At 42.0% G+C, this 19,476-nt stretch overlaps 1 protein-coding gene and 2 pseudogenes across 1 annotated transcript in view; 2 read left to right on the top strand and 1 right to left on the bottom strand.

Annotated features, from left to right (window-relative positions):
- Nucleotides 1–19,476, bottom strand: part of FGD4 (FYVE, RhoGEF and PH domain containing 4) — a 277,447-nt gene that overhangs the window by 224,033 nt on the left and 33,938 nt on the right. The gene's annotated exons all lie outside the window — the stretch shown is intronic.
- On the top strand, nt 6,615–7,764 carry LOC136393152 (leukocyte surface antigen CD47 pseudogene; annotated as a pseudogene).
- On the top strand, nt 14,356–15,246 carry LOC136393906 (large ribosomal subunit protein uL4-like; annotated as a pseudogene).

The following is a 19,476-nucleotide window of genomic DNA, read 5'->3' as shown; positions in this document are numbered from 1 at the left end:
CTGCTGCATTGTGCTGGTGTAATAAAAGATCTGACAAGTGGGAAGTTTCAATGCATTCACACGGGGCAATTCTGTGGCAGTTACCCTGGGGATTCCAGCACAAAGAGCCATTCTAAGTAGGTCAGAGCTCCTCAAACAGCATTTAGATCACCAAAACCTTCATGAAAGACTTTCATGCTGTCACTTTACCCAGAAAGGAAGAAAAATACAAAGAACCACAAGATACATTGTCAGAAACAAGGCCATTGACGATTTTAAAAAGGGAAACTATTAAAAGAATTTTCTGAGACTCTTAAGTTGGAATCTAGTTAAAGTTATTTACCAGCAAAACACTTGGTTAACAGAAAACTTGTAATCCTGTTGAATTAAATAAGAGAAAGAAAAACAAAACTACTGGATTAGAGATGCTGACAAATAAAAATCAAAACTTGTTTAAAACAATCATTTGGTATAAACTCAGAAGCTGGAATCTATTGTATTAATTCTGTTTTTTAAAACATGTGATTTTAAAAAAATGATTTAAAAAAGGCTTATAGCCTGACCTGCAGTGGCGCAGTGGGTAAAAGCGTCTACCTGGAACGCTGAGATCGCCGGTTCAAAACCCCAGGCTTGCCTGGTCAAGGCACATATGGGAGTTGATGCTTCCTGCTTCTCCCTCTGTTCTCTCTATCTCTTTCCTCTCTCTAAAAAAAATGACTAAATGTAAAAAAAAAATGGCTTGTAAAAGACTAGTGATTGATAAAAGGGCAAAATCAAAAGTTCTGTGTGACGAAAGAAAAAATTTGAGATGCTCTAAATTAAAATACAGTGGGCTGGAAAGTGAAAAAGAGAGACAGGGCGGTTAATCTGTTAGTAGCTCCGGGCCATCTATCAAGACTTCTCACATTCCTGAGTGTGTGCCAGAACTCAGATTTAACTTCCAGGCACTGGTACCTAAAAGACAGCACAGCCAGGCACCAGGGAACCCTAGGAGCTTCTGCTCCTTGTTGACACATGAATTTTCCCCTCTGGTGTGCCCACAACCCATCGGAAGGAACAAACACTTCCTCCTTATGAACTCTGCTGCACCTGCCCCAGAACTAGCACCTTCTCCCACCCAATGTACATTCTTTCAAAACAGCTTACATCCCCCACTAGTTGTTGTGTAAAGACAATCACCAATGCCTGACCAGGCGGTGGTGCAGTAGATAGAGCATCGGGCTGAGATGTGGAGGATCCAGGTTCGAGACCCCAAGGTCTCCAGCTTGAGCGCGGGCTCATCTGGTTTGAACCAGGCTCACCAGCTTGAGCCCAAGGTCACTGGCTTGAGCGAAGGGTCACTCAGTCTGCTGTAGTCCCCCAGTCAAGGCACATATGAGAAAGCAATCAATGAACAACTAAAGAGCCGCAACAAAGAATTGATGTTTCTCATCTCCCTCCCTTCCTGTCTGTCTGACCCTATCTGTCCCTCTCTCTGTCTCTGCCACACAAAAAAAGACAGTCACTGTTGGGCAGATAAAATACATTATGCTCACTTTGTTAAAGATGGCAGATAAAATACATTATGCTCACTTTGTTAAAGATGGCGCTGCCCACGTGGAGGCCGTTGCCCAGGTGATATTAATGTGTGTCTTTGTGGGCTGTGGGCAGGCAGGATCCTTGTAGCCTGGGGCTTGGTTTTAGGATTAAGCCTTTCCTACCCTTTTTGATATGGGGTAGTACAATCTCATCATGCCCCAGATAAGTGACTTTGTATTAGAGACTTCCCTATTTTGTATATTGGATTAAAGGTTATGAATCTACAATATAAAATGAGGGCAGAATGGGAGCTTGCTCTCTTGGTTCCTGAGATTATCATTAGAGGAGAGAGCAGAGAGGAGAGCAGAGTAAGGCCACGTGGAGGAGGCCAGGAGAAGCAGCCAAGATGGTGGAGTGCTGAGTGAGAAGCCAGTTTGTGCAGAGTTTGTGCAGGGAGAAGGAAGGAGATGGGGAACAGAGGTGAATAAAGTCTGGTGAGCTAGAAACCTTTGATTCTAGGAAACTCGGATAAGTCAGTAGCTTTGTGAGCACTGAATGTGAGTGGGTTTTGGAGCCCAGTGTGTATTTTTACTTGCCCGCCGGGTGCAAGCTAGGATTAAAGTTGATGGCTCACCAGTTTTTGGCTCCGTTGTTTCTTTACCGACTGTCCCAATCCAATGCGAACCTGCATGGGCCAGGCAGCTGTGATGGTGGCCCTGGCTACTGGCTTTACAGTCACCAACACCTGCCACTGGATTTTGCCTTTACTCCCTGGCATATGCTGACAATGGTTTAGATTTCATGCCAAAGGACCTGGTCTTCTTTTCCTTGCCAGCAATGGTCCAATAAACCCTTCCTATTAAGACTTTTGGTTGTGGCCCTGGCCAGTTAGCTCAGCTGGCTAAGAGCATCATCCCAAAACAACAAGTTTCAAGTTCAATCCCTGGTCAGTGCTCACACGGGAAGCAACCAATGAATGCATGAGTACATGGAACAACAAATGAATACTTCTTTTTCCTCTCTCTCCCTGCCTCTCTTTACCTGTCCTTTTAAAAAACAAACAAAAACAACCGATAAATAAAAGTCCTGGCCAGATAGCTCAGTTGGTTGGAACAAGTACAGAGTGTAGATGTTTCTGGTTCAATTCCCCAGTCAAGGCACATAGAGGAGCAACTCTATATTTCTGTCTCTCTCAAAATACAGTGTGTCCATAAAGTCATGGTGCACTTTTGACCGGTCACTGGAAAGCAACAAAAGAGAACAGAGCCTGGACCTGTGGTGGCACAGTGGATAAAGCCTCAACCTGGAATGCTGAGGTCGCCGGTTCAAAACCCTGGGCTTGCCTGGTCAAGGCACATATGGAAGTTGATGCTTCCTGCTCCTCCCTCCCCCTTCTCTCTCTCTCTCTCTCTCTCTCTCTCTCACTCTCTCCTCTCTAAAAATTAATAAAAGTAAAAAAGATGATAGAAATGTGAAATCTGCACCAAATAAAAGGAAAACCCTCCCAGTTTCTGTAGGATGATGTGGCAGCATGTGCAGATGATGACGTTACACCGTGTATACAGAGGAGCAGCCAACGGCCATGCCAATCGAGATGTGGACGGTACAGAGAAAAGTTCAGTGTGTTCTGTGGCTCGCTAAATTCGAATCCGTGACAAAGTGCAATGTGAATATCAGTGTGTTTATAACGAAGCGCCACCACATAGGAATAACATTACTCGGTGGGATAAGCAGTTGAAGGAAACCGGCAGTTTGGTGGAGAAACCCGTTCTGGTAGGCCATCAGTCAGTGACAAGTCTGTAGAGGCTATACGGGATAGCTACCTAAGGAGCCCTAAAAAATCTGTGCATGAGCCCACATCGAACTGCACTGAATAGGTATGAAACTGGGAGAGTTTTCCTTTTATTTGGTGCAGATTTCACATCTCTATCATCTTTTGTTGCTTTCCTGTGACCGGTCAAAAGTGCACCATGACTTTACAGACACAGTGTATATAAATAAATAATAAAAAATAAAAGGCAGGCCCTGGCCAGTTGGCTCAATGGTACAGCGTCACCCGATTTCTGGTCAGGGCACACAGGAGAAGTGACTATCTGCTTCTCCACCTCTCTTCCTACCCCCATCTCTTTCTTTTCCCCTCCTGCAGCCATGGCTTAAATGGTTCAAGCAAAGTTAGCACTGAGAATGGTTCCATGGCCTTACCTCAGGCACTAAAATAGCTCAGTTGCTGAGCAGTGGAGCAGCGGCCCAAACAGGCAGAGTATCACTTTGTACGAGGCTTACTGGGTAGATTCTGGTTGGGGCACATGTGGGAGTCTGTCTCTGCCTCCTCACCTCTCACTTAATAATAAATAAAATAAAATAAGTAGGCCTGACCTGTGGTGGCGCAGTGGATAAAGCGTCGATCTGGAATGCTGAGGTTGCCGGTTCAAAACCCTGAGCTTGCCGGGTCAAGGCACATATGGGGGTTGATGCTTCCTGCTCCTCCCCCTGTTCTCTATCTCTCCCCTCTCTCTCTAATAAAAATGAATAAATAAAAATCTAAAGAAGTAAATAAATAAAAAATGTTAAAAAAATAAAATAAGTAAAATAAAAGGCTTTTTCAGCTATGGAAATTAAAAATTTTGCTTAACATACCTAGTAACAACCAGAACATGTATCTTGTGGAGAATGCTTGAAAAGTAAATAGTACATATGTGTAAAGCCAGGAGGCACGGCCAGGGCCACTATCACAGCAGCCCGGCCCATGAAGGTTCGCATTGGATTCGGACAGTCGGCAAAGAAACCATGGAGCCAAAAACTGGTGGGCCATAACCTTTAATCCTACCTTGCATCCGGCGGGCAAGTAAAAATACACACTGGGCTCCAAAACCCAGTCACACTCAGTGCTCACAAAGCCACTGACTTATCCGAGTTTCCTAGAATCAAAGGTTTCTAGCTCACCAACCTTATTCTCCTCAGTTCCCCATCTCCTTCCTTATCCCAGATACAAACTCTGTACAAACTGGCATCTCACTCAGTACTCCGCCATCTTGGCTGCTTCTCCTGGCCTATTCCACGTGGCCTCCTTCCGCTGCTGGCTCTACTTTCTCTGCTCTCTCATGCTAACCTCAGGAACCAAGAGCCAAACTCCCGCTCCGTTCCCATTTTATAGTGTAGAAATCCAAACCCTTAATCCAATATACATAATAGGGAAGTCTCTTAATACAAAGTCACTTCTCTGAGGCATGATAGGATTGTACCACCTTACACCAAAAAGGGTAGGAAAGGCTTAATCCCAAAACCAAGCCCCAGGCTACAAGGATTCTGCCTGCCTTTAGCCCACCCCAACACACATTAATATCACCTGGGCAACGGCCTCTTTAACAAAGTGAGCATAACACATTTTATCTGCCCAACAATATGGAAAACTCTAATTTTTCCTGGACTCTGACTCCAATATTCAGAGGCATTGTTTCCTCATTTCTTCAACAATTTCTGGCTACTTAGGCACATGAAATGGTGAGAATGGGAACTAACTTTAAAAGTTATAGCATCTTTTCCCTCTGTAAAGCCAGTAGCCAGGGCCAGGGCCACTATAACAGCAGCCTCCTGGCCCATGCAGGTTCGCATTGGATTCGGACAGTCGGTAAAGAAACAACGGAGCCAAAAACTGGTGGGCCATAGTCTTTAATCCTAGCTTGCACCCGGCGGGCAAGTAAAAACACACACTGGGCTCCAAAACCCACTCACATTCAGTGCTCACAAAGCCACTGACTTATCCGAGTTTCCTAGAATCAAAGGTTTCTAGCTCACCAGCCTTATTCTCCTCAGTTCCCCATCTCCTTCCTTATCCCAGACACAAACTCTGCACAAACTGGCATCTCACTCAGCACTCCGCCATCTTGGCTGCTTCTCCTGGCCACATGGCCTCTTTCTGCTCTCTGCTCTGCTCCCTCTGCTCTCTCATGCTAATCATCCCAGGAACCAAGAGGGCAAGCTTTCATTCTGCCCCCATTTTATAGTGTAGAAATCCAAACTCTTAATCCAATATACAAAATAGGGAAGTCTCTAATACAAAGTCACTTCTCTGAGGCATGATTGGATTGTACCGCCCCACATCAAAAAGGGTGGGAAAGGCTTAATCCCAAATCCAAGCCTCAGGCTACAATGATCCTGCCTGCCCCCAACACACATTAATATCACCTGGGCAACGGCCTCCACGTGGGTAACGTCATCTTTAACAAAGTGAGCATAATACATTTTATCTGCCCAACACCCTCCATGACTCAGAAATCCAAGGCCTTCACATTTATCAGAAAGATATGATGGGCCTAGAAATGCTAAATCCTTACTATTATTTCTGTTCTTATGTTTAGATGTGATCTCATCATTATTATTCACACTAAACTAAGAATTTGGAATTTATTATTTTTTTTGGTGACAAATATCTAAGAACATATAGGGCTAGCTTCAAAAGAGGTAAGTTCATGCTAAAGATAGAATGATTTCTCACAGAATCCAAATGTTGGGCTGCAACTCTTTCTTTGGCAACCTTCTCTGTAATTCAGTCTCCCTAGCCTACCACACTTTTGAGGAAATTTCCCAGCCAAAGCCAAGAGTATACTAAAGAAATTTATATATGAGGTGCTCATCCTGGGTGGTGGTGGGTGTTGTGTTGAAGGAGGTGAGACACCATGGAGAACCCCCACTGCATAGTAGGTGCCCAGGGGTTGTATAGGAGGAGGCAAGATGGCTATGGGTATTGGGGCATGACTCACCTCAGATAAGGAGAAAACTTATCATGCTTGCCTGGGGCAGAGCAACACCCTGTTCCAGGAACTGACACCAACTAGCATCCTGTAGGGCAAAGGGGAGGGGTCAGAGGGAATTTAGGAGGAGCAATCTCTGTTCAGCTCTGAATCTAGCTGCCCAGGCAGAAGTCACATCATGGAATAGTCTTTCCTTTATACAGACAGGCCCCAATTTCACATTTTAATAAAATTTTCATGATCCAAGATCCACATACCTAGAAGGATATTTGTGAAGCCAGTATCCACGGCCGCCATTGCAGCCACCTGGCCCATGCAGGTTCGCATTGGATTCAGACAGTCGGTAAAGAAACAAAGAAGGACGGGCCGCGGCGCCGGGTCCCGACTGTGAAGGTGGTGGCTGCTCCCAGACCTGGGCGGCGGAGGCCCCGCAGCGGGCGCTGAGATGTGGCCCCTGGTGGTGCTGCTGTTGCTGAGCTCGGCGCGCTGCGGTTCGGCTCAGATAACATTTAATTTGACCAACTCTGCAGAATACACCGCTTGCAATAAAACTGTTGTCATCCCCTGCTTTGCTAATAATGTGGAGGCAACTACCCTTTCAGACATGTATTTAAAGTGGAAATTTCGAGGAAAAGAAATCGTCAACTATGATGGAGATAAGAAGGCGTTCAGTGCCAGCGATAACTTCCAGAGTGCAAAAATCGAACCAGAGGCGTTACTAAAGGGCATTACCTCTTTGCAACTGGATAAGAAGGATGCCATTCCTGGAAACTACACTTGTGAAGTAACAGAATTAAGCAGAGAGGGTGAAATCATCATAGAACTAAAATACAGTACTGTTACATGGTTTTCTCCAAAAGAAAATATCCTTACTATCATTTTCCCAATGTTGGCCATACTTCTGTTCTGGGGACAGTTTGGTATTGTGACACTTAAATATAATTCCAGTATCACAAAGGAGAAAACTATTCTTTTATTTGTTGCTGGACTGGTGCTTACTACATTTGTCATCGTTGGAGCCATTCTTTTCGTCCCAGATGAATTTTCAACAAAGAGGGCCAGTGGACTTGGTTTAATTGTGGTTCCTACAGTGATATTAATATTACTTCAATACTGTATGTTTATGATAACTCCAGCTATTGGGATGTCCTCCTTCAGCATTGCCATATTGATCCTTCAAGTGCTGGGCTTTGTGCTCTCTGTGGTTGGACTAAGCCTCTGTATCTCAGACTGTAGCCCAATGCATGCCTCTCTTCTGATTTCAGATTTGGGTATTATAGCTTTAGCAGAATTACTTGGATTAGTTTATATGAAACTTATTGCTTCTAATCAGAGGACTATACAACCTCCTAGGAGTAACTGAATCGAGCTGATGGACTCTGATTGGGAGAGGAGTAAGATGTGAAAGAAATGCACTTGTGGTTAAGCACCATGGCCTTGATTCACTCACTGTTCAAGAGAAGAAAACAATGAAAGAAACTCGCTTTCATCTATGTGAGACATTAAATTGTTGACTTTTAAAAAAAAAAAAAGAAAAAAAGAAAGAAAGAAACAAAGAAGCCAAGAACTGGTGGGCCATCATCTTTAATTCTAGCTTGCACCTGGCGGGCAAGTAAAAACACACACTGGGCTCCAAACCCCACTCATTCAGTGCTCACAAAGCTACTGACTTATCTGAGTTTCCTAGAATCAAAGGTTTCTAGCTCACCAGACTTTATTCACCTCTGTTCCCCATCTCCTTCCTTCTCCCTGCACAAACTCTGCACAAACTGGCTTCTCACTCAGCACTCCACCATCTTGGCTGCTTCTCCTGGCCTCCTCCACGTGGCCTTTCTCTGCTCTCTGCTCTAATGATAATCTCAGGAACCTAGAGAGAGCAAGCTCCTGGTCTGCCCCACTTTATAGTGCAGAAATCAAAACCTTCAATCCAATATACAAAATAGGGAAGTCTCCAATACAAAGTCACTTATCTGAGGCATGATGGGATTGTACCACTCCACATCAAAAAGGGTGGGAAAGGCTTAGTTCTAAAACCAAGCCCCAGGCTACAAGAATTCTGCCTGCCTACAACCCACCCCCAACACACATTAATACAATCACGCCCATCCCAAGCAATCACCTGGGCCATGGGCTCACATGTGGGCAGCACCATCTTTAACAAAGTGAGCATAATATATTTTATCTGCCCAACAATATTCTGATTGGCCCAGCTAAGGTCTGCCTATTTATTAAATCACCTGAGCCCAATCAAACAGGGTATCTGAAAGCCCACCCAATTGATGACAAATTGTGTTGGCTTTTGTATGTCTGGCAATGTCTAAAATGTCTTTATTTCACCTTTAATTTTTTTTTAAATTAAGTTGACATACAGTCTTACATTAGTTTCAGGTGTATAACACAGTGACTCAACACATATACCTTATGAAGTGATTACCATAGTTAGGAACTATGTTGCCACACATAGTTATTATTATAATATTGACTCTATTTTCTATACTACTACACATTACATCCCTATGACATAACTAGAAATCTATACTTTTTTTTAATGCACTGATTTTTAGGGAGAGGTTGAGGGAGGGAGGGTGAGGAAGAAAGAGAGAAAAAGAGAGAGAAATGTCAATTTGCTATTCCACTTATTTATGCATTCATTGGTTGATTCTTATATTGTATGTGCCCTGACTGGAGACTGAACCCCCAGCCTTGATGTACTGGAACAATGCTCTAACCAACTAAGCTACCCAGACAAAGCAGAAGTCTGTACTTCTTAATCCTCTTTCCATTTTCTGCCCATCTCCCAACACCCCCTCCCAATTTTCCTTTGATTTTTCAAAGATATTTTCAGTGAGTATAAAATTCTAGGTTTATAGTTTCTCTATTAGAAAAATGTTGTTCATTTGTTTTCTCACTTGTATTGTTTCAGAGGAGAAATCAGCTGCTATCAAAGATTCTTATCTTTATTCCTCTATATGTAAAGAATCTTTTTCACTGACTCTAAAGATTTTCTCTTTATCTCTGGTTTTGAACAATCTGATTATGATGTGCTTCTGTGTAACTTTCTTAATATTTCTTGTGCTTTGGGTTTAGTGAGCTTCTTGGATCTATGGATTTATTGTTTTCATCAAATTTGGAAATGTTTTGGATATTTCTTCAACTTTTCTGTCTCCCACCTCTTTCTTCTATCCTCAGGGATTACAAGGATACTATATCAGCCTGTTTAATGTATTCCAAGCTCAATTATCCTCTTTTCAATTTTTTTCCTCATTCTCCCACCTCTCCAGGGATTTGTTTTATAGCATTTCTTATATCCCTAAAAGTTCAGTAGTCCTTTCTTCTGCAATGTCTAATGTGCCATCAATCCCATCTGGTGTATTTTTCACGTCGGATATTATAGTTTCCATCTTTAGTTCTATTTGGGTCTTTTTTTTTTTTTACATCTCCCATATCTATCTATACTTAACACTTTTTAAACATGTAATACAGTTATAACATGTTTTAACGGCTTTGTCTGATCATTCTGACACCTGTATTAGTTTTGGGTTGGTTTCAAGTGATAATTCTTCCCCTTAAGAGTTGTGTTTTCCTGTTTCCTTGCATGCCTAGTAATCATTGACTGGATGCCAGGTATTTTAAATTTCACTTTGCTGGATGTTGGATATTTTTGTATTCCTATAAATATTCTTGAGTTTTGTTCCAGGATGCAGTTAGAAACTACCTGGAACAATTTGTGCCTTTCAGGTCTTGCTTTGATGATTTGCTAAACAAGTCCAAGGCATTCCTTTTTTTTTTTTTTTTTTTTTTTTTTTACAGGAACAGAGAGAGAGTCAGAGAGAGGGATAGACAGGGACAGACAGACAGGAACGGAAAGAGATGAGAAGCATCAATCATCAGTTTTTCGTTGCGACACCTTAGTTGTTCATTGATTGCTTTCTCATATGTGCCTTGACCGTGGGCCTTCAGCAGACCGAGTAACCCCCTGCTTGAGCCAGCGACCTTCTGTCCAAGCTGGTGAGCCTTTGCTCAAACCAGATGAGCCCGCGCTCAAGCTGAAGACCCCGGGGTCTCGAACCTGGGTCCTCCGCATCCCAGTCCAACGCTCTATCCACAGCGCCACCGCCTGGTCAGGCCAAGGCATTTCTTGATAGGGCTAATTACTCACCACTATTACTACAAAACCATCTACCCAAGATAGATTTGGACAATATTATTTGTTATAATCTGAAATATAAGAGCTCAAATCGGGCTCTTTCTAAGCAAGCTGGACAAGTTTAATATTAATAAGGCTAAACACCACTTTGCTTCTCTGTTAGATGAGCATATAATTCATTAGCCAAACTAAAACATTTATCCAAGACCCATGCTAAACAAGAGGAGATACCAGTATAAAAACCAAGGAAGTCTCAGAGAGACTAGTATTACACAGAAAATGAGGATAGCAATATCTATCGCTTAAGGTTATTGCTGAATTATAAACAATGCTTTAAAAGACCTAACAAAGTGTTTGTCATAAAAGAAAATATCTATTTTATTATAATTGGATATAGTTCTATACATTTCAGAGATCTGGAATATATCCTTCCAACTCCTGTTCCATCTTTGCCATTCTAAATTTTACCAATTCTTCAAAATTAAGCTCATATATCTTTTGGGGGTATTCATTTCATGAAGTCATCTGTGACAATCCAAACCTAACAGCCAACTGCAAAAAAGCAGTATGATCTAAAAGACAAGACTTTAGAATGAGATAATCAGAGAGGAAAGAAGAAAAACAATTTTAAACCAAGTCAAATAGAATTAAGTACCTGTATCACAGTACCCAATCTACACTATAGTGGTAAGATGAGCTCTTCAAAGGTTCTCTACGGAGAGGATTCTGGAAAGAAGGCAGAGCAGGGAACACCAAGTACCTCGTTTCTCCATATAGACAACAACTGCACTGGAAGACTCTGTCTGGTGGTAACTACTCTGAAACTCTGCAGTCTGCTGAAGGCTTGGCTTGCAACTTCTGGAGGAAGACTGGCATGGTAAACTGTGGTTAGTACAGGCCAATTTCAGCTCTGAGCACAGAAGCAGTGACCCACTCCCCACCCCCAGCTGCTTGGCAAGCAGCTGTGCACACGTTCCCGGAGCAGCTGCACGCAGCTTATGGGAACCAGGGCAGGCAAAAAAAGGACCCTATCCTCCGAACAACGGGGACCTATGCTTTCATTGCTTCTGATCACTGGAGGGCAGATTAAAGGTGGGCAGCCACTGTTGTTATACCTTTTCATATTACCCTCCCCCACCAGATGAAATGATTTACAGAAAATTTAAAGAGTAAGAGCCTTTTTTTCCCCACTTCATTTTTTTACATTTTCCCCTCAGGAGGCAGACATTAAAGACTAGTATTTTCAATAACTACAGCACATTCAGGAAAACTAGAAACTGACCAGGCACATGCCCACAGACAGGCTCAGAAAAGACCAGAAGAGACCTGAAGTTTACACCTCAGGCTGATCCTCTGCACAGAGACGACCATTAAATAAAATAAAGACAATAACAAAACATGGAAAATTTTCAGAAAGTGGAGAATCTGATTTCCTAAGTTAGCACATTAGATTTAAATGTCCAATGGTCAACAATAAAATCACAAGAATACAAATAAACAGAAAAGTATAACCCATTCAAACAACAACAGAAATTGTCCCTGAGAAAGGTCTAATAGCAGATATACTAGAAAGATTTTTTAAAAATCATCAAAATGCAAAAAAACTAAAGGAATATGTAGAGAAAGTCAAGAAAATGTGTGACAAAATGGAAATATTAAGCAAGAGACAGACAATCTAAAAAGATACCAAAAAGAAATTTTGGAGCTAAAGAGTCCAATAACTAAAATGATCATTTCACTAGAGGGATTCAAAGGCAGATTTAAGCAGGCAAAAGAAATAATCACCAAACCTGAGGACAGGGCAATGGAAATTATCAAGTCTGAGGAACAGAAAGGAAAAAAAACTGAAGAAAAGCAAACAGAGCTTAAGGACCTCTGAGACATCATCAAGTAGACCAAAATACCTATCAAGGGAGTACAAAGTGTGAGTTGACTAGTTTTTCTCTTTTTCAAACTATTTTTGCTAGTTGAGATTCCCTGAGATTCCACATGATTTTTAGGATGGGTTTTTCTATTTTAGATAGGGATTGCATTATACCTGTAGATTGCTTTGGGAAGTACTGACATTTTAATATTTAAGTCTTCTAATAAAAAAAAAAAAATACAGGATATGTTCTCATCTATGTCTTTTTAAATTTCTTTCAGCAATGTTTTGTAGTTTTTATTATACAAGTCTTTCACCTTCTTGATAAGGCTAATCCCTAAGTATTTTATTCTTTTTGATATTAATGTAAATGGGATTGTTTATATAATTTCCCTTTAAGTTTATTCACTGTTTGTGTATAGAAACACAACTGTGTGTGGTCTTTGCATCCTATTTTGCTGAATTCATTCATGAGTTCTAACAGCTTTTTATTGTGTGTGTGGAATCTTTAAAGTTTTACACAGAGAAGATATATCATCTGCAAACAGAAATCAATTTACTTCTTCTTTTCCAATTTGAATGTCTTTTATCTTGAAAAAAAATAAAACTGACACTTACTAATTTTAAAACTTACTGCAAAGCTACAGTGATCAAAACATTATGGAATTGGCATAAAGACAGCCATACAGACCAATGGAGAATATAGAATTTAGAAATTACCCCTTATGTACATGACCAAATGATGTTAATAAGGGTGCCAAAACAACTCAGTGGGAAAAAGACAATCTCTTCAACAAATGGTGCTGGAGAAAATGGATATTCACATGTGAAAGAATAAAGTTGGACCTTTACCTAACACCATATGGAGAACTTAATTCAAAATAAATTAAGAACCTAAATGAAAGACATAAAAATTTTAGAAGAAAACAAAGGATAAAACATCCACAACATTGGATTTGGTAGTGATTTCTTGGATAAGACACAAAAGGTATAGGTAACAAAAGAAAAATAGACAAATTGAACTCTGTGGAAATTAATTCTTATGCATCAAAAAACACTATCAAGCCTGACCTGTGGTGGCATATTGGATAAAGTGTCGACCTGGGATGCTGAGGTTGCCAGTTCGAAACCCTGGGCTTGCCTGGTCAAGGCACATATGGGAGTTGATGCTTCCTGTTCCTCACTCCGTTCTCTCTCTCTCTCTCTCTCTCTCTCTCCCCCCACCTCCTCTCTAAAATGAATAATTTTTTTAAAAAATGTAAAAAAAAAAGACACTATCAAGAGTAAAAATGCAACCTACATAATGGAAGAAAATATTTGCAAATCTGATACAGAATTAATATCCAGAATATATAGAGAACTCCTAAGATAACAACTATAAACAAACAAATAACCTTATTCAAAAACAGGCAAAGGACTAGAATATTTTTCCAAAGATAATATAAAAATGGCCAATGAGCATACAAAAAGATGCTGAGCATCACTAATCATCAAGAAAATGTAAATCAAAATGTCAATGAGCCTGACCAGGCAGTAGCGCAGTCGATAGAGTATCGGTCTGAGATGCGGAAAAGGACCCAGGCTTGAGACCCCAAGGTCGCCAGCTTGAGCGCAGGCTCATCTGGCTTGAGCAAGAAAAAGCTCACCATCTTGGATCCAAGGTCACTGGCTCAAGCAAGGGGTTACTCGGTCTGCTATAGCCCCACGGTTGGTCAAGGCACATATGAGAAAGCAATCAATGAACTAAGGTGTTGCAACGAAAAACTCATGATTGATGCTTCTCATCTCCCCTTTCCTGTCTGTCTGTCCCTATCTATTCCTCTCTCTGACTCATCCTGTCCTTGTAAATAAATAAATAATAAATAAATAAATAAATACAATCCTAAAAAAAAATCAATGAGATTCTACCTCACAACCATTAAAATGGCTACTATAAAGAAGAAAAATAAAAGTGTTAGTGAGGGTCTACAGAAATTGGAACCTTTGCATACTTTTAGTGGGAATGTGAAATGGTACAGTCACTACAGAAAACAGTATGGTGCTTCCTCCAAAATTTTAAAATAGAACCACCAGCCTTTCCTGTGGGAGGGGCCAGAATGAGAGGAGCACAGCCATCTCCTCTTCCCACCAAGACTAGACGTGTTGCTGTTCCAATATCAGTGTACTCTGAAAAGGGGGAGATCATCAGGCAAAAATGTCACTTTGCCTGAAGTATTTATGGCTCCCAATTGACCAGATCTTGTGAACTCTGTTCACACCAACTTGCAATAAAAAACAATAGACAGCCCAACAGTGGTCAGTGAATTGGCAGGTCATCAAACCAATGCTGAGTCATGAGGTCCTGGCAGAGCTATAGCTCAAATAACCCGAGTGTGAGCTGGTGGGACTCACTGTTCTTACCAGGATGCTTTTGGAAATATGTGTTCTGGGGACCACATGTTTGCACCAACAAAAACCTGGAGCCATTGGCACCGCATAGTGAACTCAACACAGAAACGATATGCTATCTGCTCTGCCCTGGCTGCCTCGGCCTCACCAGCACTGGTGTAAAGGTCACTCATTGAGGAAGTTCCTTAAACCTTGTTTGGTGGTTGAAGATCAAGTTGAAGGCTACACCAAAACCAAGGAGGTTGTTTTTCATCTTAAGAAATGTAAGACCTAGAATAATATCAAAAGTTTCTATCCCTCTCAGCAAATGAGAGCTGGCAAGGAATAAATGAGAAACCATCATCTATCCAATGCATGAGATCCTGCATCATATATAACAAGGACAACGGTATCATCAAAGCCTTAAAAACATCCCTGGAATTACTGTTTAATGTAAACAAACTGAACATTTTAAACTTCTCCTGGTAGGCATTTGTTTCTGCATTTGTACTAAAAGTGCTCTCTGCCAGTTAAATGATCTGTATGGCGCTTAGCATAAAGCTGCTACCCTAAATAGTAAGTACAAACTTCCCATGCACAAGATGCTCAATACAGCCTGACCTGTGGTGGCGCAGTGGATAAAGTGTCAACCTGGAATGCTGAGGTCACCAGTTCAAAACCTCGGGCTTACCTGGTCAAGGCACATATGAGAGTTGATGCTTCCTCCTCTTCTTCCCTTATCCCTTCTCTTTCTCTCTCCCTCTCTCTCTCCCCCCTCTATAAAATGAATTTTTAAAACCCGGTCAGGCCATATACAGGAACAGATCAATGTTCCTGTCTGTCTCTTTCTCTTCCTTTCCTCTCTCTCTCTCTCAAATCATTAAATAATTTCTTTTTTAAAAAGGAAGGAAATTCTGCAATATTGCACAAGGATGAAACCTGAGGGCATTATATTACGTAAAATAAACCCGTCAAAATCAACAAATATAGCCTGACCAGGCCGTGGTGCTGTGGATAGAACATTGACCTAGGATGCTGAGGACCCAGGTACAAAACCCTTAGGTCACCAACTTGATCACGGGATCACTGGCTTGAATGTCATATCATAGATATGACCCCATGGTCACTGGCTTGGGCCCAAAGATCACTGGCTTGAAGCTCAAGGTCACTGGCTTGAATCCAAGGCCTCTGGTTTGAGCAAGGGGTCACTGGCTCAGCTGGAGCCCCCCCCCCATCCCCACCCCATCAAGGCACATATGAGAAAGCAATCAATGAACAACTAAAGTGGTACAACTCTGAGTGCTTCTCATCTCTCTCTCTTCCTATCTGTCCCTTTCTGTCCCTGCTTTGCAAAAAAAAAAAAAAAAGGACAAATACTATATGAATCCACTTATATGAGGTACTTAAGAGTAGTCAAAAAACATAGTATACTGGAGGTTCCAGGGGCTGGGGGGAGGAGAGAATGGGGAGCTAGTGTTTAATGAGTACAGAGTTTCTGTTCTGCAAGATGAAAAGAGTTATGGGAATGGATGGTTCTGATTACACAATGCGACTGTATTTAATACTACTAAACTGCACACTTAAAAATGGTTAAAACAGCCTGACCTGTGGTGGCGCAGTGGATAAAGCGTCAACCTGGAAATGCTGAGGTTGCCGGTTCGAAACCCTGGGCTTGCCTGGTCAAGGCACATATGGGAGTTGATGCTTCCAGCTCCTCCCCCATTCTCTCTCTCTGTCTCTTCTCTCTCTCTCTCTCTCTCTCTCTGTCTCTCCCTCAACTCTCTAAAAAAAAAAAAAAAATGGTTAAAACAGCCTGACCAGGCAGTGGCGCCATGGATAGAGCATCGAACTGGGACACAGAGGACCCAGTTTCGAAACCCCAAGGTTGCCGGCTTGAGCACGGGCTCACCAGCTTGAGCGTGGGGTCTCTGGCTAGAGCATGGGATCATAGACATGACCCCATGGTCGCTGGCCTGAGCCCAAGGTCGTTGGCTTGAACAAGGGGTCACTCACTTTGCCATAGTCCCTCAGTCAAGGCAGATATGAGAAAGCAATCAATGAACAACTAAGGAGCTGCAACGAAGAATTGATGCTTCTCATCTCTCTCCCTTTCTGTCTGTCTGTCCCTATCTGTCCCTCTCTCTGTCTCACAAAAAAAAAAACACACAAAAAAACAAACAAACAAACACTTTCAGCTATTAAGATCCACCTGACCATTTGTAGTGAAGTGGATAAAGTGGTGGTCTGGAACACTGAGGGCCCCAGTTCCAAACCCTGAGGTTGCTGGCTCGAGTATGGGCTCTATCAGCTTGAGCACAGGGTCACTGGCTTGAGCAAGGGATTGTCAGCTTGAGATCATCAACATGATCCCAAGGTCACTGGCTAGAGCCTAAAGGTTGCTGGCTAGAAGGTCTCTAGCTTGAGCCCAAGATCACAGGCCTGAAGCCTAAGGTCACTGACTTGAGCAAGGGGTCACTGGCTTGGCTAAGGCCCAGACATATGAGAAACAATTAAAATTAAATTAAATTAAAATATTAAAAAAACACAGCCTGACCAGGCGGTGGCACAGTGGATAGAGCGTCGGCCTGGGACACAGAGGACCCAGGTTCGAAACCCCAAGGTCGCTGGCTTGAGCATGGGCTCATGCCACTCGAGTACAGGCTCACCAGCTTGAGCATAGGATCATCATAGACATGACCCCATGGTTGCTGGCTTGAGCCCAAAGGTCTCTGGCTTGAAGCCCAAAATCACTGGCTTGAAGCCCAAGGTTGCTGGCTTGAGCAAGGGGTCACTCGGTCTGCTGTAGGCCCCTGGGTCAAGGCACATATGAGAAATCAATCAATGAACAACTAAGGAGCTGCAGTTGATTCTTCTGCTCTCTCTCCCTTTCTGTCTGTCTGTCCCTACCTCTCTCTCTCTCTGTGTATCATACACACACCAAAAACCCCCACTAAAACTAAAGTAGTAACTACAAATTGATGTTTCTCATCACTCTCCTCCCCCCCACCCCCGTCCTGTCTCTCTCTCTCTCTCTCTCTCTCTCAAAAAAAGAAAAATATAGTGGTTCCATAGAACAACAATGGACTAGAATGCAAAGGGAATGCTCAAGTGAAATTATTCACCCACCATGTGATCACTTGAAGCTCCCTACTTTTTGTTTCAGGATCCCAACTTCAAAAAACTAGTAAATGTAGTCAGTCCAGCCGGCTGTATTATTTGCGGTGTGACTGTACCTCCCAAGCTGATACACCTACGTTTGTACTGGTAACTTCTTCAGCAGTTGCCCACTTTTGATTCACCACAATTCCATTCTTAGACAACTGAATGTATTTACTTGCTTTTGGATAAAATGTTATCTGTCCAGCCATGGGTGCAACAGTGACCTCTAGATTCATAACAAAAAGAGCTGTGAGTAGTATCTAGTGCAGGGGTCCCCAAACTACGGCCCGCAGGCCACATGCGGCCCCCTGAGGCCATTTATCTGGCCCCCACCACACTTCCAGAAGGGGCACCTCTTTCATTGGTGGTTGGTGAGAGGAGCACAAGATGTGGCGGCGCCGCAAAGCGTGGCAGTGGCACTTATGTACAGTACTACTTCCAGTGACGCGGGACGCACACGTCACGGCTCCGGAAGCGCGTCATATCACTTGTTACGGCTAGCAGTGACAAATATGAAACCGGACATTGACCATCTCATTAGCCAAAAGCAGGCCCATAGTTCCCATTGAAATTCTGGTTAGTTTGTTGATTTAAATTTACTTGTTCTTTATTTTAAATATTGTATTTGTTCCCGTTTTGTTTTTTTTACTTTAAAATAAGTTATGCACAATGCACATAGGGATTTGTTCATAGTTTTTTTATAGTCCAGCCCTCTGACGGTCTGAGGGACAGTGAACTGGCCCCCTGTGTAAAAAGTTTGGGACCCCTGCTCTAGTGCTTATCAAGATCCAGAATTCCACAAGAAGTTCCCTGTACCACAAGGACAGCTATAAAACCGTTTCCTATAAAACTGCTCCACAAATCACTGAAAAGAAACAACAACAGAATAGAATAGTTTCTCAGAAGTATTATATCAGGACAAACTTAAGAATAGAAAATCTAGCCTGACCTGTGGTGGCACAGTGGGTAAATTGTCAACCTGGAAATGCTGAGGTCGCCGGTTCGAAACCCTGGGCTTGCCTGGTCAAGGCACATATGGGAGTTGATGGTTCCAGCTCCTCCCCCCTCTCTGTCTCTCTCTCTCCCTCTCTCTCTCCTCTCTAAAAATGAATTAAAAAAAAAAAAAAAAAGTGGTTTCTCATATATCTTTAACAAAAAAAAAAGAATAGAAAATCTAAAGAAGAAAAAATATTAACAGAACTTTAAACTCAGCATGCTTTTTAATCAATTAGAACTTTGGGGATTGGGCAGCAACTGTTCTGAGTGCCCACATTTAAACAGCTTCCTCCAAAACACGTAAATGCCCTTAAGAAAGAACGTCCAGGAAATGCGATTTTCCAACCCACTGGCTTATTTGTGAAGGATATTCAAAGAAATGTAGTGCAGGAAGGTAAGAAACCCTGTTATTGTTATTTTTACATCAGCATGATGTGAATCAGTAACTTTCTCCTCATGCATATATAAAAGAAAAAAAGACATCCTTCTAAGGAATAACATAAATACTGAAAGAAACTAAAACAATGATAATGTTTCTATGTACTTTTAAAATCAGAAAATTAAATGTGTGCAATATTCTAATTTATACTGCAATCTGTGGTAATGAGAATAATAGGTAGAAATGTGGATTTTTTTTTTTTTTTTTTTTTTTTTTTGCCTGAGCTGTGGTGGCACAGTGGATAAAACATTGACCT

This window comes from Saccopteryx leptura, chromosome 2, assembly GCF_036850995.1.
Source record: "Saccopteryx leptura isolate mSacLep1 chromosome 2, mSacLep1_pri_phased_curated, whole genome shotgun sequence".
NCBI lineage: Eukaryota > Metazoa > Chordata > Mammalia > Chiroptera > Emballonuridae > Saccopteryx > Saccopteryx leptura.
The sequence above is the reverse complement of the archived record's forward strand: the minus strand, read 5'-3'. Positions and strand labels throughout refer to the sequence as shown.